Genomic DNA, 24470 nt, shown 5'->3' with positions numbered 1-24470 from the left:
TACAGTTCTCACAGTCTATCGCCCTCCCAACGCCACCTCAGGGTTTAATGACTCCTTAATGACCTATGTCTCTGACATGTGTTCCAGATATAGAAACGTCATAGCTACAGGAGATTTCAACTTTCACTGGGACAAAGATAGGAAACAGCCAGCGGCCAGTACCCTAGAGACAACCATGTCCTCTCTAGGTTTCAAGCAGCTTGTAAACGCTCCCACCCATATAAAAGGCCACACCCTAGATCTAATATGGACAACAGATCCTAGGGTGGTACTTGCTGGAATCCTCCCGTGTATGTGGTCAGATCACCACCTGATCTACTGTGATATCCCTCTAGGTACCATACTCCCACGCCCAGAACCGAAAACCAGAATGACCCGGCAGTGGAAAAATGTAGACCAACATACACTGACTACATCACTTAGAGGTACTGTCCAGCCAATAATACTTAATAAAGATGTAGATCAGGATTGTAAAAACATGATGGACTATCTGGTAAAGGCCATTGATCAGATAGCCCCTGAGAAACTTCAAACAAAAAATAGTGGGAAAAAGGGAGCCCCTTGGTTCACATCTGCCTTGAGGGACCAAAGGAAGGCCCTGCGTAATATAGAGAGAAACTGGAGGAGGAATAAGGATACAGTTACTTGTGAACAATACAAGACGGCGTTTCGTAGCTACAAAAAATCTATTCGGACAACTAAAGCTGCATTCTATGAGGTCCGTATAAATAGGGCGAACAATGTTCAAAAGGAAACATTTAAAATCCTGAAGGAACTAACAAAAAGAGCCCAGGATGCAGAAAGTAGCATAGACTGCGATACTTTCCAGAAATATTTTCTGGATAAGGTCGATACTATCATGTGCGAAATAAAAAGCATGGGGTGCAGCCCAATTGAGCAGCATATCGCTCTAAATCCAACTGCCAGCTGCCTATCATCATTTCCCCCCATAGATTCACTAACCCTCGAATCATTGATGAGAAAGACAAAATCCGGCTCCCCAGCAGATCCATGCCCTCCAAGTATTTTCTGCCTGGCAGGTCCAATCCTAGAGGACCATATCCTAACTACATTGAATAAATCGCTGAGCACTGGCAGGCTCCCCACTAGCTTCAAGGAAGCTCGTGTAAGACCGTTGCTGAAAAAGGTGGGGGCAGACCCCAATGTCTTAAAAAACTATCGACCCATATCCCAGCTGCCCTTCCTGTCTAAAGTACTTGAGCAACATGTACTAAAATATATGTCAAGCTATCTGGAGTCTAACCATCTACTCCATGAGAGGCAGGCAGGCTTCCGTGCACATCACAGCACCGAGTTGGTCATGCTCTCGGTGCTGGACGATCTCAGAAGGATGGCTGACAGTAAAAGACCGAGCGCCCTGATTTTGTTAGACCTATCAGCGGCGTTCGATACTGTCAGCCATTCCATTCTGTTGAATAGGCTAGCTGGGTTTGGAATTCAGGACTTAGCCCTCCGGTGGCTGGAATCATTTCTATCTGGGAGAACCCAGAGAATCCAGATGGGAGATAATGTATCAGGAGTGGGAAGTCTGACTTGCGGCGTCCCCCAGGGTTCAGCTCTATCCCCACTCCTGTTCAACATATATCTACAGCCCCTGATTCATACACTAGCGGGGATGGGCTGCCGGGTGTTCAACTATGCCGACGACACACAGTTGCTGCTGGGCATAGGTGACACAGCACAAGCCCAGTCCCACGCTCAGGACATTCTTAGATACACGGTCAACTGGATGTCCACCAACCAGCTTAAAATTAACCCCGAAAAGACAGAGGTGCTGGTAGTACCATCCAAGTGCTCCTCCTGGAGTGATGTGTACTGGCCCCAGGAGCTGGGCCCAACTCCACAGCCAGCAGCCACGGTAAAAAGTCTGGGTATTAAATTGGACAGTGCCCTCTCAATGACCAACCAGGTTTCTACCGTGGTTGGCACCTGTACAGGTCTTCTAAGACAGTTGCGCAAATTAGTCCCTCTCCTCTCCCAGTCGATGCTACGCACTGTGGTCTCAGCTACCATAGTATCTAGACTTGACTATGGCAATGCGCTCTACTTAGGCCTGCCAAAAATGCTGACAAACAGACTTCAGGTAGTCCTAAATGACGCCGCAAGACTTATTTTTAACCTTCCGCGGAGAACGCACGCCTCTCCATTACTAAAAAGTCTACATTGGCTGCCAATTGGACAGAGGTCCGTTTTTAAAAGCCTTTGTATAGCCCACAAAGCCATCTATGGGAAGGCCCCGACCTATATCAAGGAGCGGATCGAGATATATAGGCCGGAAAGAAATCTCAGGTCCGCTGATGCCAATCTCCTTGTATGTCCTCGTTTTAAACTGTCCACAATGGGAGGGAGATCCTTTTCGGTTTTACTACCGAACCTCTGGAACGCCCTGCCTGAGACACTCCGAAAGGAGGGAAATCTACTCCGTTTCAGGAAAGCCTTGAAGACAAATTTGTTCAGAACAGCACTCAGCTCAGCCTAAGTACTCCCCCTTTTCGATATCCCGGATGTTATGTTCTGTGGTCAAAGCGCCCTGAGACCTGCAGGTGACCCAGGCGCTATACAAACCCACTATAACAATAACAATAACAATAACAATATGTCACAGCCTGTCCGATTTCTAGAACAATCACCACCTCAAGCCAAAGCTGTCAGACGGCTTGGCTTTGGTAAAATGAGCCCACAGACCTTTAGGGTGCTGATTCTTCGCCAGTGCGTAACTGATTTTGTTATAGAATACTATACACTTTCAATGGGTCATCTTTTGCACTGCCTTGACTTTCTTTGCCTCCAAAAAGGACTGATTATCCATGCGATGGAACATTGAGCCGGCTTTCTAAGAGCACAGCACTGTCTTAAGGTCAACACAATGCAGTCTTATTTCCTCTTTCGAGGCATGAGGGAGGACAAAAATGCTGGCAGAGTAATCAAGTGGTCAACATGGAAAGGAGTCACAACCTATGGTACCATAGCCGCCCTGGTCTTCCGTATCAATTTGCCCGTAAAGGTGATGTAAGGCAATTGCTCCGAAAGCACTTGCAGTTCACTCATGTGGGTTACAGATGTAGTGGCAAAGAATACTATTTATATTGTTATAAAACAGCTGTGCAAAGTCTCCATGAAACTGGACAGAAACATCTAGACCATGTTCCACTACAGCACAATTAACTGTTTGGGGCGAAGATGATGGGGGACAGGAACACATGCGCCAAACATTTTAGAAAACGCATCACAATCGGTGACTTAAGGATGGTTGAATAGGTAAGCACAGAAACGCCAAAAGGGCGAAAACGTAACCTTTCACCATGTCCACCATAAGGACTTACTGGGCTAACAAGGAAAAAAACACAAAAGTTAATGACAACATTTGGCTTACAAGGGGTTGGTGTTTTGATTACCACACCAAGCAACAAATGGGTCCAGGTCCTAGCAGAGATGCCTTCTAGATACAAGTACGACATCAACCACCTGTTGCTGCTGTTCAATTTCTAAGCATGGAGGTGTAGGTTGTGTAGACTAAGATGCCGGACTGTGCATCTCCTGGTCAGGACATTGCTCTACCGGCACGCAGCTCCACCTCGAGAGCCTCCACCCGCAGCGCCCAATGCTGTCCGCTGTTCAAGGCCCCTGTGCCTCGCTCAGATCCTCTTTGTTCAGCCTGCTGCTGTCTCTGCTTGTGCTGTTCTCCTCAGATTTCGGCTCTTAATTTTTCCTCTTGCCTTTTGCTTTTCCTCATTGATTGCCTTTCTTCTTTATTTTTATACTTTTCCTTTTATTTGCCTTTTCCTCTTTTGCACTTTCTTTTCCCCCGCTGCTGCCTCGCAGCCCCTCCCCAGTGTTCCCGCCTCCCAGCTGACCTGCCCTCCCCCTCCTTTATGGCGGCCGCTGGCGCGCCAAAGGCAAGCCCGTCTGCGACCAGCGCAAAAATCTGGAACCTCCTCAACAGCACCTCCCCCGACGTCACTTTCCTTACAGAAACCTGGACGAACGCTGCCTCAGGACCAGAAATCCCAACCGCCATCCCGGAAGGCTATAAGATATCCCTGAAGGACTGCCCCAACCGCCCCGTAGGAGGCATCGCTTTCGTCCACAAGTCAAACCTCCTGAGCACCTACACCGACAGGACCACAGACCAGATGGAACACCTCCACTTCAAGGCACAGACCGACCCGACCATCACTCTCCGAGGCATCATCATCTACAGACCCCCCCCCCCGACCCCGAACACCTTTCTCCAACTCCATCACCGACATTACCCCGCAACCATCACCTCCTCCGACTACACCTTGCTGGGAGACCTCAACTTCCACCTTGACAACCTCTAAGACCCCAACTCCACCTCCTTCCTGGACAATCTCCTCAACATCTGACTCAAACAGATCTTACCTGAGCCCACGCACCCAGCAGGACACACCCTCGACCCAATCTTCACAGCAGGAAACTCCATCCCCTTAGCCACACCTTCGAACTCCCTTGGATGGACCACCACTGCGTCCATTTCACCTTCAAATCAAACATTGCCCGCAAATGCCCTTACCAGCTCCCACGCAGAAACTGGAACATGTCTACTGACAACCAGCTCACCATCTACCTCAGCAGCTCTGCCCCCACCGACAACAACCCAACCACCGCCGCCCAGACCCTACACAACTGGATCACAGACTGCGCCAACACCATCGCCCCCCCTCAAGCAAACCTCCAAATCACACGCCAAGAGAGCCAGCTGGTTCTCCACTGAACTCTGAGAATCTAAACAAACATGCAGACGCTTCAAAAAATTATGGAGGAACTCCAAAGCCACGGCTGACCTCAACAACTTCAAAGCAGTCACCACCGCCCACCACAAGAGGAAACAGCCTTCACAACGCGGTATTCACATCGCGTTACCTTTACAATGCGGTGCCTTTACATCGCAAAGTCATTAGATTGACTTCCTCTAGATGGTGCTCCAACCTAAGGAATAGTATAATTTACTATTCCAACACCTAACTACTGTTGCGCAGGCTGGAGTTGGAATAGTAAATTATACTATTCCTAAGGTTGGAGCGCCATCTAGAGCAAGTTGATCTAATGACTTGCGTTGTAAAGGTATCTCGTTCTAACAACGAGGTCGTTGTAACGACCGCGTTGTAAAGGAACGCAATGTAATAGCATGCGTTGTGACATGCTATATTTACCACAAGCACATCGGACATGCAAGGAAGAAAGCGCTCCTGGACAGAATCGCCGCCCACTCACACAACAGCAAAGAACTGTTGGCCATCATCAAAGAGTTTGCCCAACTCAACAGGGGAGTCAACAGATATCCCACTGTCCCAAGACCTCTGCGACAGACTCAGCACCTTCGTTCACCACAAAATCAAGAACATATATGACAATTTCGATGACAATCCACACACAGAGCCAACACCCACCATACCCCACACCACGCAGCCAACACTAGACAGCTGGACCAACATCAAAGACACCCTGAAGACTATGAAGTCAACCCATTCTGGGGCCCCCATGTATCCCTGCCCCTACCACAGAGCCGCAGCCATCGCCTCCAAGCTGCAAAAAATCATCAACCACTCCTTCGAGACTGCCTCCTTCCACGACGACTGGAAACAAGCCAAGATCAACCCTCTGCTGAAAAAACCCTTGGTGGACCCTACCAACTTAAAAAGTGTCAGACCGATCACCTAACTTCCATATCTGGCGAAAGTCATTAAAAAAGCTGTTAACAATCAGCTCGCCTCCTTCATAGAAGAAAACAACATCCTCGACTTCTCCAATCAGGCTTCAGGAAGAACAACAGCACTGAAACAAGCCCTACTCGCCGCAACAGACAACATCCGCTCCCTCTTCGACAGAGGAGAGACTGTAGCCCTCGTCCTCCTGGCCCTCTGCGCAGCCTTCTACACAGTCTCCCACCGTACCCTAGCCTGCAGACTCCACGACGCAGAAATCCGCAACAATGACCTTGACTGGATCAACTCATTCCTCTAAGGCAGAATGCAGCAGGTCAGACTCCCACCCTTCCTCTAGGATACCACAGCGACCACCTGTGGAGTCCCCAAAGGATCCTCCATCAGCCCTACCCTGTTCAACATCTACATTGCCCCACTTGCACCCATCTCCAGATCCCACGGACTCAACATCATATCGTAAGCAGACGACACCCAACTCATCTTCTCCCTATCCAACGAACCCAACATCTCCAAATACAACTTTCAAGAAGGAATGGAAGCAGTCGCCAAGTGGATGAAGAACAGCTGCCTACAGCTAAACACAAACAAAACCAAAGCTCTCATCATGGGCCCACACTCTGACAACTGGAAGACACCTGGTGGCCCCCCAACCCTCGGGAACCCACCCTTCCCCACCAACCACGTACGCAACCTCGGAATCATCTTGGACTCCAAACTCAAAATGGACTGCCAAATCAACGCTGTCACCTCCTCCTGCTTCTACACCCTCAGACTCCTACGAAAGACCTTCAACTGGATTCTCTTAAACTACAGGAAAATCTTTACCCACGCCCTTATCAGCAGACTGGAGTACGTCAATGCACACTATGCCAGGATCGACAAGAACCTCACCTGCAAACTCCAGAACATCCAGAACCCCGCAACCAGACTAGTCTTCAACCTGCCGCGCCACTGCCACATCACCCAATACCTGCAGACACTAAACTGGCTCCCCGTCGAAAAGAGACTCACCTTCAAGCTGCCCACCAAGCCCTCCACAACACCAGACCCACCTACATGAACCACCGCCTCACGTTCCACGCACCCTAAAGATCCCTCCGCTCAGCCCAACTCTCCCTTGCGACAGTACCACGCATCAAGAAGACCAGAACAGGAGCCTGTTCCTTCTCCCTCCTTGCTGCCAGAGCATGGAATATCTTCCCTCTCCACCTCCAACAGACACCAATACTCTCCAAGTTCTTGAAGGACCTCAAGACCTGGCTCTTCCACGAATCACCGTGATCATCCAGGAGTTGCATGACCCATTCCCCCCACCGCCATCCCCCTAGCACCTTGTGACCCTCGCGGTCGAGTAGTTGTGCTTTATAAACCTGTGATTGATTGACTGTGACTTGTTGGTGAGGAGTAAGGTTCTCTCGGAGCAAAAGCCATTTCATAGGACAAATACCCAGAAGCTCCGAGTAACATTCTCCTTACCCAGGACAGGACGATGAGAACGGCTTGGGCCTGGTCGATCTTGTTTGTCCTCAGAATTCTAGACCGGAGAGGTTGTGGTGGAGATGTGAGCAAGAGTCTGTCCTTTCATTTCTGCCAGAATTTGTCTCCTAAGACTTGCTTATGAGGAAACTCCGGTGTGCAAGAATTGCTGACACTGCGTATTCTTCAATGTGGCTGTAAGAAGCTGGCTTTTTATGTAGTGTACCAAAAAAAATACACTATGTAGAAAGTCGAGAAGACCCTTATTGGCTGACCGGGTTTACATTAATCACTTTTGTGGTAGTGTGGGGGAGCTCATTAGGCTTATCAGAGGGTAGTGTAAATGCAATTGTTTAACACACACAGGCAATAAATGAGACACACACAAGAAGAAATTGGAGATCAATTTAGAAAAACAACACTTATTTTTATGTAAGTCTCAACACCAAGAACTTTGGAGTCAAGTAAGTACTAGACATATTTACTTTTCCAGTAAAATGTTGCCTTAAATGCGGCCTTAAGTGGTAATCCTTTTCTATGGGGACAAAAAGCATATACTGCATACAGTTACTTGCAACAGGTTGCCAGGTGTCCCCTTCCGGACTTAAGGTGGTATGGGGCCAAGGTCCTAAGAACCACCAGCAGCTTGTCTTTACCTGCCCGGAGCGTCCAGGTGCAGAGGTGGTGGTCGGATTGGTAGCTTTGCGTGCTACACCAAACGAGAGAGGGGAGCCACCTAGAAACAAGCTGCAGAGGGGAACTTGGGGACAAGTCTGGGAGCCCCCAACGGGGGGGCTTGGTTTGTGAGGGCCCCATGAGCAAGAAAGCACAGTCTGTACTCGGGAACCTGGGCCGGAGAGCAGAGTGGTTAAGTAGGCTGGTCTTGTGCGTCACAAGCACTTACAGTTGTCTGTCTCGCCAGTTGAGGGGACAAAAACAGGACAGCTGGGCCACTCGTGAAGTGGGCCTCTGCAGTGCTGACATACCTCGATGGCTACTCAATCTTGGAGTTGTCGGAGTCCAGAGTGGACTCAAACAGGCTTTGGTTGCTGCAAAGGGTCTGGTACACCGGGTATTGGTGCTGGGTGGTTGCGGTGGTCCCGGCGCCAGGGAGCGATAGAACAGTGGAACGGACTTTGCTGTTTGGCGCCTACAAGCAGCATGGGAGTAGTTCTTCTACTCAAAGGGAGATTGGTCGGCAATTTGCAAAGTGATGAAAGTCCACCGGGGTTCTTGGCAGATGCGCAGTGGCAGGACTAGTCGTGTGTCGCGATTGTCGGGACAGGTGCAGGTAAGGCAGGCTAGGTTTGGTGCCAAAATGTCCGCAGCTGGTCCTCAGTTCTTGCTTCTTTACTCTTCTTTGTCCTTCTCTTCTTGTGTCTGTTGAATCGGAGTTCCTGGTGTCAGGGGGCTACCTAAATTCTAAATTTAGGGGTGTTAAGGGGAGTAAAGGGTTGTAGCCAATGGGCTACTTACCCCTGGACTCACTACACCCCTTAGATGACCACTTCCTGTCGGGCATGGGCATAACCCTGCCCCAGAGTTCCTAATTCCACCAAAATCAACATGGTGGAATCTTTCTTTTGTGGATCACATCAGGCAGCCCACCTTAAGGGTGTGACTGGCCTGGTGATGCACCACGCTTCCCTGCATTCTAATTTCCCGTCTTTCCTGGCACCAAAGGGGCCTCAGGGAAGGAGGCTAGCATCTTCTAGGCCAGGGGGAAGCTGGGGCTGCTTATATCAAAGGTGGCAGGGACTTTGAAATCCCTGGCCCTGAAATGCTAAATCACTAACCATCCTGCTGGAGGTTTGAACACCTTTCTGCAGAGCAGGCATTGTTCCTCACCAGAGACAGTGTGGGATCTTAACTGCATGTGACCAGAAACCTGTCTATGGGGGAAACAATGTTTACAACGAGGTTGTCACAAACTGGAGTAGTAATAGTAATTAATACTATTTCTAAGTTCAGCGCCCCCCCAACAGCAAGTGGTTGTTACAACTTGCGATGTAATAGCACGCATGGTAACAACGCACCGCTCTGTAAACTACCACGTTGTGAATGCACGGGTTGTAATGTGCTATATTCATCTATGGCTGCAGGCTGGATTACAACAGTCTGCCAGCACGCTAGAGGCTGGTAGCTTTTCAGTGGCACCTTTAAGGCGCCCTCTGGTGCATGTCTTAGTAAATACAGTATGGATTTATAAAAACACAGGTTTGATACCAAACACCATAGGTTTCAGTGAAATCATCATATAGCTGGGGAACTCGTAATGACAACACAGTACATATACTTGGCTTCCACGTTCACTAGTATTTATCTAGTAATTCAACTAGAAGGCACAGGGGCATATCTGCTCATGGGGATATGTCTACACATGTAATAAAATGCACCCTGCCTTTGGGCTATAAGGCCTGATGAAGGGGTGACTTACATATATTTCATGCAGTGTCTAGTGACATGGTGCACAGGGTGTGTGCCATGTCATGTTTTTACTTTTGTCTGCACCATTTCACACAGCCTGCAACGGAGGTCTGCATGAGTTTGGAGGTGGAACCCTTAAGGTGGTACAATATATGCTGCATACCTTAGGGACCCTCTTTAGTTCCCATGCCCGAGTACCAGAGGTACAATTTACTAGGGACTTAGAGGTGCTAAAGGTCCTGCCAACTGGGGAACAATTTGAGTAGTTACCTTGTTTTAGGGAAAATATAGTGGCAATGGGGACCAGGTTAGCAGGAACTCAGTGCACTTCAGTCAAAATTGCATCAGATACCAGGCGAAAAGTGGGGTGACCATGTCAGAAAGGAAGATTTTCCTACAGTGGCAAAACTATGTAGCTATGGCATACTCCACTGATTGAAGGCACCCTGGGAGGAGAGTCGCTCGTGATCTGCCACAGGACAAATGCGCTTTTCTTTTCGTCCGTCCTGGCATTCAGGGACCTTGCTAGGATCTTGGCCAGCAGGAAGTTGTTCTGCAGATCTAGTTACCTCCAGAGGTGTAGTGTCCCCTTGCACAAAATCCAGATCCTCAGTCTGCCCTGCTTTTGTAGTTGCACTTGACAGTCATATTGATCCGTGAACACTCGAGGGGCCACAGTTTAATCAAAGGGGAGCACAGTAAATTTTAAGTGATCTTGGCCTGCCTTGAACTGCAGGTAATGTCTGTGGGACTGCAGCACAGGTATTTATTCAGTCGCTTCCTTCAAGTTCAAAAATGCCATCTACTCTCCTGTGTCAATAGCTGGCTGGATCTGAGCCAGAGTAATTATTTTTAACCTGTCTTTCTTCAGAAAGGCATTCAGCAAGCAGAGATCCAAAATAGGCCTGAGGCCTCGGTCCTTCAGAACGAGGAAGTAAAAAAAGTAGCAGCTTTTCTTCCTTCTCCAAAGCTGGTAACTTCTTTAAGATACCCCTGGACAACAGAAGGTTGGCCTCCTGCCTCTTCTGAAAGTCACTGCAGATGTGGGAGGAAATGTGGGGTGGTACATAGCTGAAGGGCAGGTCTTAGATCTTTAAACACTTATGACCCACCTATCAGAGCTAATGGATCTCTCGCCAGGGAAGAAATACCATATTCTGCCTTCTACCAGGGAGGAATGAATAACTATTTCCACTGGGGCCACAGTCTAGAAAGGACTGGGTCACTGGCTGCAGTACAGAGTGAGTGTTGGCATTGTCTTTAAGATAACACCATGGAAGAGTGTCTGAACTTTCCCTAATGGTGGGGAAATTGCTTAGCTGCAGTCAACAGCCTAAAAGATCATGCAGTGGCACAACTGTCTATGGCTCTTTCCAAAGCCAACTCGCCAGCATTTATTTTTTTGCAGAACCAAAAGGCATTGAGAGCATGTCTATTAGGGACACCTGCATACATTTCCAGAAGACCTGATTGATCTCATCCCAGGCATGTCTATTTGGCATGACACTTGTGCCAAATAGTTCTGCCTATGCAATCAGTAATGTCCATGTCAGATCTGAGCACATACTTTGCTGCATCCTGACCACGATTTATAGTTTGGGCAAAGGAAGTACTGAAGTAGTCTGGGGCAGCCTGCAGAAAGTCATATTTCATAACTCATTTTTCGTGGGTATACCAACTCAAAAGCCAAACTGCTATAGTAGATCTAATGGGATAGACTAGGCAAAGAAAACTTCCTCTTTGGAAAAACATCACATTTTTGACTCCGAGATGGGACTCATGTTGTCAGTTGAAGCTTTAACCATCAGGTTCTCCAGTGTAGGTCTATTTGTCAGGAAGTCTATTCAGCTAATCACAGGTCAACTAACAGGAATAAGCATGGTTTGACAATATAGCCAGAAGAGCATATTTAAGGGCCTAATTAAATGACAATAGTGGCAAAGATGAAGTTGGCCCTGGCCAAAATACATTTGTTTTTGTTTTGATAGTAAGCAACTGCAATACTAGTGTTTCAGCGTCTCTCTAAAACATACTGCAAACAGAGCACTTTCCTCTGTTCATGGCTCCAGAGAAGACTATCCCACTGGCAGTTTATAGGTTTAAATACAATGCATCATTTGTATAATGAGGCATAAATACGTCCCCTTCGTCATCATGTGTGTTCTGGGTCCCAGCGGGTGCCTCCTGAACGGCGTCTGAATTTGACCCAAAAGAGAAATCCTCTGCCAGCAATAGCATCACGACAGAGGTCTTGGACTGGAATACAGTTGTATTACTACTTACTGCACTGTCGTGATTTCATAGTGCAACATAGGCATGGAATGGACAATATCAGTTTGTGATTGGAGATCAATGCCTGGACACTGGAAGAATTGGTGTCTGCCCAGAAGGAAACAGTATAGAGTTAAATGACGTAAGTAAGTACCATAGCAAATACATTCCGCCGCGGGTTTGAGGAGGAAGATGATGACACGGGAGGGGCCACTGAAGTTCAACTGGAGACCTCAGTGGTTCTGTGGAGCTGAAGGGCATGCCAGAGAGCTAGAACCACATCAAAAACCTGCAACATGGCCTCTTTAAAATCACTATTTGCTGTGGGCTCAATGAAGGTCTGGGGAGCTATGGCAGTGCTGGGACCAATTGCAGGATTGTTGTGAAATTCTGAAGATGTAATTGAGAGCAATCTTTAGCCCTTAAGCCATCTTGGCAGACTCTGAATGGCAGGATGAGCTTAAGTCCTTGACTTCATCTTACTAAAAGACCTCTAGCGGGAAGCGCAATATTCACTAGAGCGGTCTTGGTGAACAAGTTACTTACCTTCAATAATGCCTTATCTAGTAGACACTCTGGTCTAGTCACATATTCCTTGCCTTGGAATATCCTCCCAGCGTCAGACTGGATCTGGAAACTTTTGAGGAGCAATACTCCTGTGCACAGATAGGTGTCATCTTTTGGCTCCGCATCAGCGTCGTCCAAACTAAAAGTGATGTGTGCAGTGCCTATATAGGCACCGCCCAGCGTGCTGACGTCAGTTTCTTTTCACGTCTGTGCTCGCCAGAAGCGCTGTCACACAAACATTGCTCACTGGTGTGGGAAGCTAGGGTCCTAAAAGGGTTAACCCTTTACACTATTATCTGTTCACAGAGTGGAGAGGATGGGAGGTTGGGTAAGGAATCTGTGGCTTGACAGAGTTTTTAACACCTAAGATGTTACCGAAGATAAGTAACTTGCTCATCGGATAGAGACTTCTAGCTACAGATTCTTTACCTTAGAATAGGTACCCAAGCAATACCTCCTCAGAGGTGGGGCTACAATATGGATTAGCTTAAAAAGTCATGACTCAACAGGCAAAGGGACCGTCATGCCCGACCGGACTGTTGAAGAAGTAAAGTTTTTAAAACGTTTGCAAGATAGCCCACGTTGTTGCCTGACAGATATCCAGGACAGGAACTCCACGAGCTAACAGTTGTCGCAAGTTTGGCTCTGGTAGTGTGAGCCTTCAAGCCCTCAGGGTTGCTTCTTGGCCCATGCATTTCAGATTTTGATGCAGAGCTCTAATGATCTTAAGATGATCCGCTTCTTGGCTGCCTTCCCTTTCTTGGCCTGACATACCTCACAAACAGTTGATCTTCCGTGTGGAATTTACAAGTATAATCAAGGTTGAATGAGAAGGCTCTTTTTGGGTCCTGCAGGTGGAGTCTCTCCTTCTTTAGAGGGATGAGGTGGAGCATAAAAGGTGCATAGTGCGATTGACTGGCCTATGAGGAAAGGAGTTAACACCTTCGGTAAAAAGGATGCTCAAGTCCTAAGGACCAGCTAGACTGGGAAGAACAGAAGGTATGGAGGATTTGCTGACTGTGGCTGCAACTCACTGACCCTCCTGGTAGATGTTATTACCACTAGAAAGGCCGTTTTGATGGTGAGAAATCTGAGTGGGCAGTTGTGGAGCAGGAATGTAAGAATCAGATTTAGGTCCCAATGGGGCATAATAAAAGGTGCTGGTGGGAGCATTTACTGGAGACGTTTCGGGAGCCTATTTATAATACGGGATTTGCAAAAGGATAGCTGATGTAGCAACTGCAGAAATATAAAATTTTAATGTGCCCAAATGATAGCCCTGTTGGGCCAAGGAAAGAATAAACAGAAGAACCTGGGAAAGGGGAGCAGATTGAGGATCAACATGGTTATCTGTACACCATGCTACGGACTTGCTTCAACAGCAGGCGTATACAGTCTTGATGGAAGGATGCCTGGCTGCCAAAATAACATTGCAGACTTTGGCCTGAGAGCTGAGAACTGTTGCCACTCAATCTCCACACATGAAGGCAACGTGTTTTCAGGTTCGGTTGCAGAACACTGCCCTGTTGCTGGGGCAGAATATCCTTCCGAATAGGCAGTCTGATCAGAAGTTCAATGCTCAACAGCTCTGAATACCAGACTTTCTGTGCCCAATCTGGAGCCATGACAATTACATGAGCCATATTGTTCCTGATCTTCTTGAGAACTCAGGGATGTTATTGGCGGAAAGGCATACTGGAGGCCAGAGCTCCAGCCGAGACGAAAAGCGTTTCAGAGCCAGAGCTACCTTGAAATTTCCAGTGCTCAAAACTTCTGACATTGCGCATTCTCGGCGGTGGCAAACTAATCTTATCAAGGCTCTCCCCACAAAGAGTCCTTGCGCCAAAACCAAATGGAAATGCCATTCGTTAACCGCTATGCATTGGTGGCTCAATGTGTCCGTTCTGGCACTCAAGTGTTGAACCACTAGGCATATGCCCTGGTGTTCCAGCCACGTTCAGAGGCGAAATGCCTCTACACAAAAAGGCCAGGACCCCATCCAACCGATTTGTTGCACAATGGCAGTGGGGTTGTCTGTAAACACCTGTATCAGCCTTCCCCTGACTGAAGGAAGAAAGGTTTTCATGCCAAACAGATCACCCGAAGCTCCAACAGATTGATGTGGAACCCGGATTCCGCTGGAGTCGTCTGATCTCCACCTCTCCCAGATAGCGGCCCCATCCCAGGAGTGACTTATCTGTCACTAGAGCCAGCCTTGTTTGGGAAAGGGTTCTGTCCTGACCCAATCATTGTTCGTTAGCAACCACTGAAGGTCTTTCGCAGTTCCCACCAAAATCTGGACCATGATGGAAACATGCCCCTGATGCTGTGCCCACTGGAAATTCAGGTCCCACTGAAAAGTCTGCATATGTCAACAGGCACCCGTCACAAGCAGGATGCAAAAGGCCCAGCAGCCCCACAGTCAGTCTCATCTAACTTCAGGGCAAAGGCTGAAACTTTGGTATCACAGCCTGAATATCGTGGACTTTCTGCTCAGGGTGATAGGCCCAAAACTGCAGTGTATCCAGAACTGCTCAGATGAAGGGAAGCATCTGAGAAGGAGTCAGGCTTGACTTTGTCAGACTGACATTGAACCCCAGCGAGTGCTGGCAGTCCATCATAGTCTGGTGGTGGAAGACTACTGTCTGGGGCGAGTTCGCATTCAAAAGCCAATCATCGAGATAAGAAAAGACTGGCACTCCGGATCGCCGCAGGTGTGCTGCAACCACTGCCATCACCTTGGTGAACACCAGAGGGGTGCTGTAAGGCCAAAGGGGAGCATGGCAAACTGAAAGTGCTCTTGGCCCGCAGTGAACCGCAGGTAACATCTGTGGGCAGGCAGGACAGGGATGTGGAAAGATGCATCCTGCAACTCCAACGTTACTTTCCGGTCTCCTGTGTCTAGGGAAGAAAGAACTTGAATGAGCGTGAGCATTTTGAATTTCTCCTCCTTGAGGAAGAGATTAAGAAGGGGCTGGTCTAATATAATACGGAGGCCTACATTGTCCTTTGGCACCAGAAAGTAGCAGGAATAGCACCACAAACTACTTCTGATGCCAGCACCCCCTCTAGGACTCCCTTGGCCAAGAGAGCGGATACTGACAGAGTAAGGAGAGGTGGTCTTCTGTCTGTTGGCGAAATAAGAGACTGGCTTGAGCCATTGTACTCTGATAACCATCAAAAGAAATTGTTTTGAATACACCTAGAGTCCTCACGAATAAAGGTGATAACCAAGGAACCCTAAGGTATTTTTAGTTTGTCTGGATCCTGCATTTTTCCAGGAGTTTTATTTAAGAACTCACTCTTACCCCCGAGTCTTTGTGGAGGTTGCATCCGCCTTGATGGTACTATCTTACCGGGGTGGAGAGAGGATGCCGATGATGAAGCATGACCCTTTAATGCGTTTGAGGCCTCCTCTTCCATTAAGGACGGCCTCCCTGTTCTGAACGGTCCCACACTGTTCACAGTAGAAGTTGACTGACTAACAAGGGTCTTTAGAACCTCCTCTTTACCTACCCTATTATCCTTAGCATCCTACCTTTTTGTGATTTACGAGTCCTGTGTCAGCCTGTCGTAAGTGGGTGGCATGGCTGGAGGGGTGGTCACTAAGGGGAGGGAGTAGCCCCTTTGACAATCTGCAAAACCCAACGGTCGGATGTTATCGACCTCCAATGGTGCAGGTCATTGCAGGCTCTGCCCCCCACTGGATGCCCATGATAGTTGGAGGGCAAACTAAAAGGGTTGGGAGGTTGCAGCTGGTGGCGAGGTGGTGGATAGGTCCGACCTGTGGCTACCTCTCCCATTAGGTCTATGGGGGGGGGGGGGGGGGGGGGAATAGAGGTGTCTCCTCCGAGATCATAGGCAGCACGAGCACAACCAAGTCCCAGATCCTATGGAAATAACGACCAAAGAGGCACGCAGTAGTCACTGACCACAACACTAGGGTGGCAGAAGAGAACATCCTTTTTCCAAGAGTATCTAGCCTCTTGGAGTCCCTGTCCGCTGGGGTGCTAAGGAACATATGGGGATGACTTTGGAGGTGGAAGCCTGGACAACCAAGCTCTCCAGGGTGGGATGCTGGGTGAGGAAACTGGTGTCCACTGAGGCAGAGCGATGGCAGACAATTGCCCTGTGCACAGGAGCTCTTATGCAGGGTCTGGACCAGATCCCAAGCCAGTGAGGGCCTCATTGAAAGGGAGAAGTGGTTCAGATGGGGTGACACCCCGGTTGAAGCACTTCAGTCAAGACATTATTCTTGACTGCTGATGAGGGCAATTGAAGGTTGAATACCTCAGCTGCCCTCCTCACAACTGTAGCAAAGGAGGCACCCTCCACTGGTATCCGCAAGTTTCTCATACCAGGTGTCCTCAGAGCCTTCTAAGGGCGGGTAACAATAGGGGTCCTCAGATCCCTTCCATTTGTTACCAATCCAGGCCTGCCATAAGAATAAGGCACTGACTGCTACATGGGTTGACTGTCCCCAATCAGCGCTGGAACAGGTGTCGGATAACGGCCAATCGGCTCGGTGTTGCAGTCTGGAAGGACAATGGGGGCGGGTTCAAGGTCGATGGGCAGTCACGCTGGTGGAAAATCAGTAGATGGCCCTACCGAACCAATGGGGCCCGAGTGCGCTCCAGGAGGGTATGACCGCAAAAAGATGAGGTGCATAGCCATGTAGAATTACCTTAGCTGGCAGGTTCATCCGAGCTCTCAGAAACTCAGGGAGGTACAGAGATGGCTCAGGTGCAGGCTGCATCACAGAGCTAGGCCTCTAGTGCCAACTGACCTGTGTCTCGTCCGAAATATCCACCAGAAAAAGCATTACAATAGGTAAGTAACCTGTTCTTCTAATGGATACTTCTAACTGCAGATTACTCACCATATGACTAGATTTCAAATAAGTATCCCCCCACTCCCCCTCCCAAAGTGATGAGACTGAGGAATGACTCAGACAAAAAGTCCTGCAGGACCGAATGTGCAGAATTCCAATCAGAGCGAACCAGACTGTCAAGGCAGTAGTGCTTCGTAATTATGTGCACTGGTGGCCAAGTAGTTGCCTCAAAAATATCCAGATGGGAACTTAAAGTGCCTATATAGTGACAGAAGTCTTAGCTCTGGTGAAATAAGCATTGAGGCCTTCTGGAGGATGCTTCTAGCATATCCTAATAAAGAGGACGATTTATTGCGAGATGGTCCACTTCTGCACTGTCTTGCCATTCTTTGTACCAGAAAACCCCACAATCAGCTAACTCTCCACCAGATGTTCTTTGGTGCAATCGATGAAAAAGAGGAGTGCTCCATTGGGGTCCAAACAATGGAGTTTTCTTCCTCTCTCGAATGATGAGGCGGAGCAAAGAAGATCTGACCTTCACTCAGTTGGACAGCAGGAATATAAACTAAGCAGAAAACGTATTCGTACTACAAATATATCCCAAACAAAGTGAATAAAAGCCCTAATGAACTCAAGGGGTTACTAATGCCCGACAAAACTAACTAGATTGGCTTCATTGTAAATCGAGACGACCTGTAAAGAACACAATAACGAGAGGAGAACTTACTCATCCTTTGGTGTGCTTACAACAATTACCTTTAATAAGAGCAAACCAATAATGTGATTCAAACTGAATCTTGTCTTTTCCAGCAAGAACAAATTCATGAATTCACTGGAGGACCGGACAGGCTTCCAAAAGTTGTCCAGTCACCTGGAAAATTAAATGAGCCCGCTAAGCTTTAATCCTGTGTAACTGGAAGATCAAATTTATTTCAAAGCTTGTCACTTGGTATACTATTGAACAGTTCCACTGTACCTTTATTAATATTTTTCACATTCAAAGAGGATGGAAGCAACAAATCTTCTGGAGTAGCACGTTGTGAACATTCATTTCCGTTCTAAGCAAGGGGAATTATCGCACGACATTGCACATCTGGGGTAACTTTTATTGCCCCTGCAACCTTCATATCTTCATTCACATGCAGGCCATTTTGGGCTACTCGACAGGAAAGGGCAATCGTACCTGGAATGTCTTGAGGAGGAGGATTCTTGAAACCAAACAAATAATGAAAAGGATCCAAGAAGCAATGAGTTTCTCTTTGGGGCATCTGATCTTGTTGGTTTTGCAATGGTTTTTGTTGAGTGCTTCCCAGACATAACTTTGCCATTGTTGTGGACTTCTAGCACCTAGTTTTTTTGTTGTTGAGAAAATGTGGCTAAACAGAGAAAGTAATAACTAAGGAAATACATTTGACTAAATTGCTCTGTGCGGAAGTTCTCATAACACAGGGCATGACACCCTTCTTTGTATGCCACTGTAATATACAAATATGTAGAGTACATCAGATGAAATTCCTGAAGAAACCAGGGAAGATAGATCTAGTAGTACTGTGTCAAACTGCATTGCAAAGAGAAATACGTTGCCCGCACATATTTCCAGCTGCAGACTGCTCGTGTAGATTCCCTTTTCCCACGGGAGCGTAGAATATCAGCCCGTATATCCAAGAAAAGTCTTCTCCTCCGCCAACCACTCCTTCAATTGTCTATTCCCAGGTAGGTGCCGAACATGATGGAACAGGGCCCAGAGACCTGGAATTCTGTGATCTTAGAATACACGCTGTGAGGGTTTGAACAAAGGCCTTTCTCTACAGAGAGGGGAGGAGGAGGGTAGAGAAGAGCGTCCGGGCCACAATACACGAGCAGCGTTGTCTTTTGTGTACAGCAGCATGGTTGTAGTGCGAATTGCTTTTATCGGAAACACCCCATGTCCCAAATAATCGAATACTGGGCAGACGGGCACATTTTTTTTTAAATTCAATGTAATTAATTCGGAATGATAAATTCACAATTAGTGCTATTAACATGGCTTACGAGGTGAAGTGGCTAATCAGAATAATTACACAAAAATAGAACATATCTATAAACAAATAGCTCATGAAAAGAACCTTATATAACCATTTAATACAATGAAGGAAAAAGTACAATGAACTATTTTTGTCTCTCCGCAGACATAAGTAGAAAACATGTGTGCAAATCTAATACATTAAGTGCATCTAATTATATGAAGTGGGCACTCTTAACTGGAAATGTTACAACAGACTATAAAATGTTTAAGTAAAATGTGGCAAGTGCATCTTCACAATAGTTTACTTACTCTCACCAAGCAAACCGGTGTCACACTAGACCTGCCACTTTAACTGCAATCCTACAGCCAAACCTCACCATTGCAACATTAGAACACCACGGCCCTCTCTTTGACACTATTTATAAATGATTTCCTTCGGAACTGTAGATTTTGTTTGAGAGTCTAGGTGTGCTTACATCAGCATTGTCCTCAGCTTCAAAAAGTCGTTGTGCTCTGGGTTTTCCACTTCAACAACGCCCCAGGGGTAAAGTCGACCTCGAACCTTTTTACCTTTGGCCTCAATCAATTGGTTGGAGCCGACCACAGAGAATGGAATACTGGCCTAAAAGATAACAAAAGATTAAACTTGATGTGTCAAATTTGAACATATGTGATTACACATTCTGGCCAGTGGACATTGTCTCAGGCTCTTGGTATTTTGAGAACACTCACATTGCACCTGATCGCAGCAGAACTACTGAAAACACTGTACCAAGAAAACAATGCAGGGGATTTTTTTTTAGCTCATATGCGAGGGTACTATTGATAATTAATAAGAAGCTTCCCTGAACAGCCACAGAGCTTTAATAGTGACAATTCAAAACGAAACCATGTAAGGGGGTTTGAATACATTTCTTTCTCAGGTAATCTTTAGGGAGATAAAAAGGCAGAGCGTCGTCTCAAGCCAGAACTCCAGGTAAAAGCCGTTTAATTCAGGCACTGGGTTAATTAAGCAGCTCAATTACTGGTAGCAACGATGAACAATGGTTACTATCAAGAAGTAATGGTATTTAATAATAAAAGCAAAGTAGTACAATAACATTTAGAAAAAACTGACTGTCAAATAAGGCAATGCAAAAATATATTGATTTAATGGAATGCAATCCTAGGTTTGCAGTATGTTTTGTTCAAGAATCACTTTAAAATCACTCTTCTGTCATTTAAGGCTTAGATTTGGAATGCAACAATACCTTTTTTTGAAATCTGTTTTTGGCTTTAGGTGTGACTTGACTGACTCCTCATTACATCCTTTTAAGCCCACAAAAGACTGGAACACAGTTAATCTCATTAAATTCACCCCTTCACCTTCATGATAGATGTGCATTACTAGGCTAAAGCTGACCCTCCTCTTCCACTAAGTCCAGTGGCTGGGATAGTCACAGGTAAATCCGCTACCAGAGTGAGCTGCAAATTTATGATTACAGGCAAGTGACACTTAACACGATCATAACATACTCTACTGCAGGTTTACATACTATACATAAGAATGTAAAGCAGTCATCCTATCTTAAGTAAAGCAGTGGATAACGGGAAAACATAAGCAAACAAAGGCCATTTTTAAAAGGAGATGATCCCCTACTTTGAGTAGAACTGCCTTGGATCTAACAGACTTGTGGACAGCAGGAAATTTATCTGGCAATGCAAAACATGGAAATTGCCCTCCCAAGCAGTGGATTGTTCACGAACACCCAATATAGGTCTAGTTGAGTGAGGCAGTTTCATGCAGTGTAGCACATAACTGCTTATTTATCTAAGTGACTGAAGAGATTTCTCAGCAGCATTTTGTGGGCTGGTAGAAAAAAAGCATTTCAATTGATTCATAATAAAGGTGGTACAACTTTCATCTGTACACACCTGCAAATATAATACTTACTTTCAGTAACGTTCAGATGGCAACTTAGTTTAAGGGAGACTTCTTCTATAAACCTATCACTAGGCGCAACACTTTATTTGGAATTTATTTGCAGCACTACCAATTACCGGGACAATTGACTCCAGTCACAGATCGGTAGGGCCCTATAGTTTATGATGTCATGGAGCCCATATAATGCAATATACACTGGTGAAGACAGTTAGGTTTATTATTTCCAAACAATGTAGGTGGGAGAAAAAGTTACAATTTGAGATTAATGGAGGCAAAATAAAAAATACAAAACACAGAATTTAACACCCTCAGGAGAGGTGTTAAGGAATCTGGGTGAAAATACATACCCATCAAACAAAATGTAATTGAAAGAAAGGAGGAAAGTAGCGAGCAATTTGATTACTTTTGGTGACGCCATATCTGGTAGGGGTTCTATCTAGCACACATTCCTTACCTTAAAATTATCCTCTAGCGTCAGTCTGGAGCCAAACTTTTTCATAAACAGAACGCCTGAGCGCTGATAGGTGGTGCCGTCGGCATGGCCCACGCCAGAAGTGATGTCCATGGCACCTATATAGGTGACACCCCAGCACGTGGATGTCAGTTTCTTTTCACAACTTTGCAGGCCAGGACCGCAGAGCCACAAACAACACAGACTACTGGTGTGGAAAACTACGGCCCTGAAAGAGGAAAGCCCTGTCCCTAGAAATCAGTCCGCAGAGCAGGGAGGATGGGTGGGACGGTAAGGAACTTGCGGCTAGATAGTCTTTCTACAAGATAAGGCGTTACCAAAGGTAAGTAACTTGTTCATCTGATACAGACTTACAGATGCAGATTCCTTACCTTAGAATAGATACACAAGCAATACCTACCCGGAGGTGGGTCTGCAAAACAATTTCACATCATAAAGTCCTGCAGGAGCGAACAGGCAAAGTACCCGTCCCGCAGACCTGACTGCACACATTCACAAAATGCAGCTGGCTGGACAGAGAGGTCCACATTGCTGCCTGGCAGATGTCCAGGACCGAGACTCCGCATGCCAACAGTGGTTGCAGCTTTGGTGGAATGACAAAGCACGCCTTTAGGGGTTGCTTATTGGCCAATGATAAATTTTAATGCAGAGCACGATACATAGTAAGTTGGTCTTTTCTGCACAGGCTTTCCCTTCTATGCTCAGACATAAACCACGAAGAGTTGGTCGTCCACTCAGCACTCTTTCGTACGGTCAAGGTAGCAACAAGACTCTTTTTGGGTCCAGACAGTGAAGTCACTCCACTTCTTTGGCGAGATATGGCAGAGCGTAAAAAGTAGGCAGGATTATCGCCTGCCCATATGAAAGGGAGTGACCACTTTCAGCAGAAAGGAAGCTCTTGGGCAAACTACCAGCTTGTTGGGGTAGATGTTCAGGTATGGAGTCTGGAATGACGAATCCTGAAGCTCACTGACTCTCCAGACAGATGTTATTGCCAGCAGGAAAGCAGTCTTGATGGTAAGGAGCCAGAGAGGACAACTGTACAATGGCTCAAAGGGAGTGCACATCAGAAACGTTAAGACCAGATTAAAGCCCCACGGAGGCATACTGAAGGGCGAAGATGTATATGTGTTGCAAACATTTCAAGAACCAATTTATAGCAGACGATTTGAAGAGGGAAGGCTGATCAGGTAACCACAGAAATGCTATACTGTTAGAAGGATAGCCTTTTAGGGGGCCCAGAGCAGATCCCTGCTGGGTAAGAGAAAGGAAAAAGAGAAGGACATGAGAAAGAGGGGCAGAAAGAGGGTCAACCTGTTTCTCTGCACACCATGTCACAAACTTGCCCCAACGGCAGGCATATACAGTCTTGGAGAACACTTCCTTTCTGCTGTGACAGAAGATAGACCCGAAGAGGCAGCCTGATTGGAGGACCGATGGCCATGCTCAACAGCTCGGGACGGCAAACCCTTCGAGCCCAGTCCTGAACCACATGGATGACTTGGGTGCAGTCATTCCTGATCTTCTTGAGAACTCTGGGCTAGAGTAGTTCGGGCAGAAAGGTGAACAGGAGCCATGAGCTTCACTCAAGGCGAAATGAGTCTCCAAGCTAGAGCAGCCTTAGCAACTCCAGTGCGCAGAACTGCTGACATTGCATATTCTTGGCAGGGGGCGAACAGATCTAACTAAGGCTCTCCCCACTACTGAAAGACCATGCAACACCTCCGGGTGGAGACATAATTCGTGATCTGCTAGGCATCTTCGGCTGAGTTTGTCTGCCCTGGTGTACAGAAAGCCCGCCTGGTGTTGAAACACCGGGCATATGCCCTGCTGTTCCAGCCATGTCAAGAGGCGCAGAGCCTCTTGACATTGGGTCCACAACCCCACCCGGCCAGTTTGGTGCTGTACTTTCTGGTGGTGGTGTTGCCCATGAAAACCTGCACTAGACTCCCCTTTAAAGATGGTAGAAAGGCTTTCAAAGCAAGCAGATCGCCTGGAGCGTCAGTAGGCTGCTGTGGAGTCTGGATTCTGGCAGAGACCTCCGATTTCCACCTCTACCAGATGGCCACCCTATTCCAGGAGTGATGCATCTGTCACCACTGCCAGGTCTAGTTGGGGAAGGAAGAGGCGTCTGCTGCTGACCCAGTGGCAGTCTGTTAACCACCACTGCAGGTATTTTGCAGTTCCATCCGAGATCTGAACCATGTTGGGAAGATTACCCTGATGCTGCGCCCAGTGGAATTTTAGGTACCACTGCAGAGCCCGCATATACCATTGAGCACGTGCCATAAGCAGGATGCAGGAGGCCATGATGCCCAGCAGCCTCAGAGTCAGTCTCACCGTAATCCAGGATAGAGGCTGAAACATCCGTATCATAGCCTGAAAATCATGGACTCGTCGTTAGGGGTGATAGGCACCGAAACTGCATTGTGTCCGGGACAGGTCTTAAGAAAAGGGAGCATCTGAGAGGGAGTCAGGTTTGACTTCAGCACATTGATAGTGAACCCCAGCGAGTGCAGGAGGTACGCAGTTATCTGGAGGTGGGAGACAATAGCTTGAGGTGAGTCGCATTCAACAGCCAGTCGTCGACATAGAGGAGGACTAGCACCCCTAACCTCCTCAGATGAGCTGCAACCACTGCCATCACCTTCATGAACACCCGAGGGGTGCAGGTGTGGCTAAAAGGAAGCACGGCAAACTGAAAGTGCTTGTGGCCCACCGTGAACTGCAGATAACGCCTATGGGCAGGAAGGACGGGAATGTGGAAGTATGCGTCCTGCAAGTCCAAT

The sequence above is a fragment of the Triturus cristatus genome, chromosome 11 (assembly GCF_964204655.1).
Source record: "Triturus cristatus chromosome 11, aTriCri1.1, whole genome shotgun sequence".
Taxonomy (NCBI): Eukaryota; Metazoa; Chordata; class Amphibia; order Caudata; family Salamandridae; genus Triturus; species Triturus cristatus.
The sequence above is the reverse complement of the archived record's forward strand: the minus strand, read 5'-3'. Positions refer to the sequence as shown.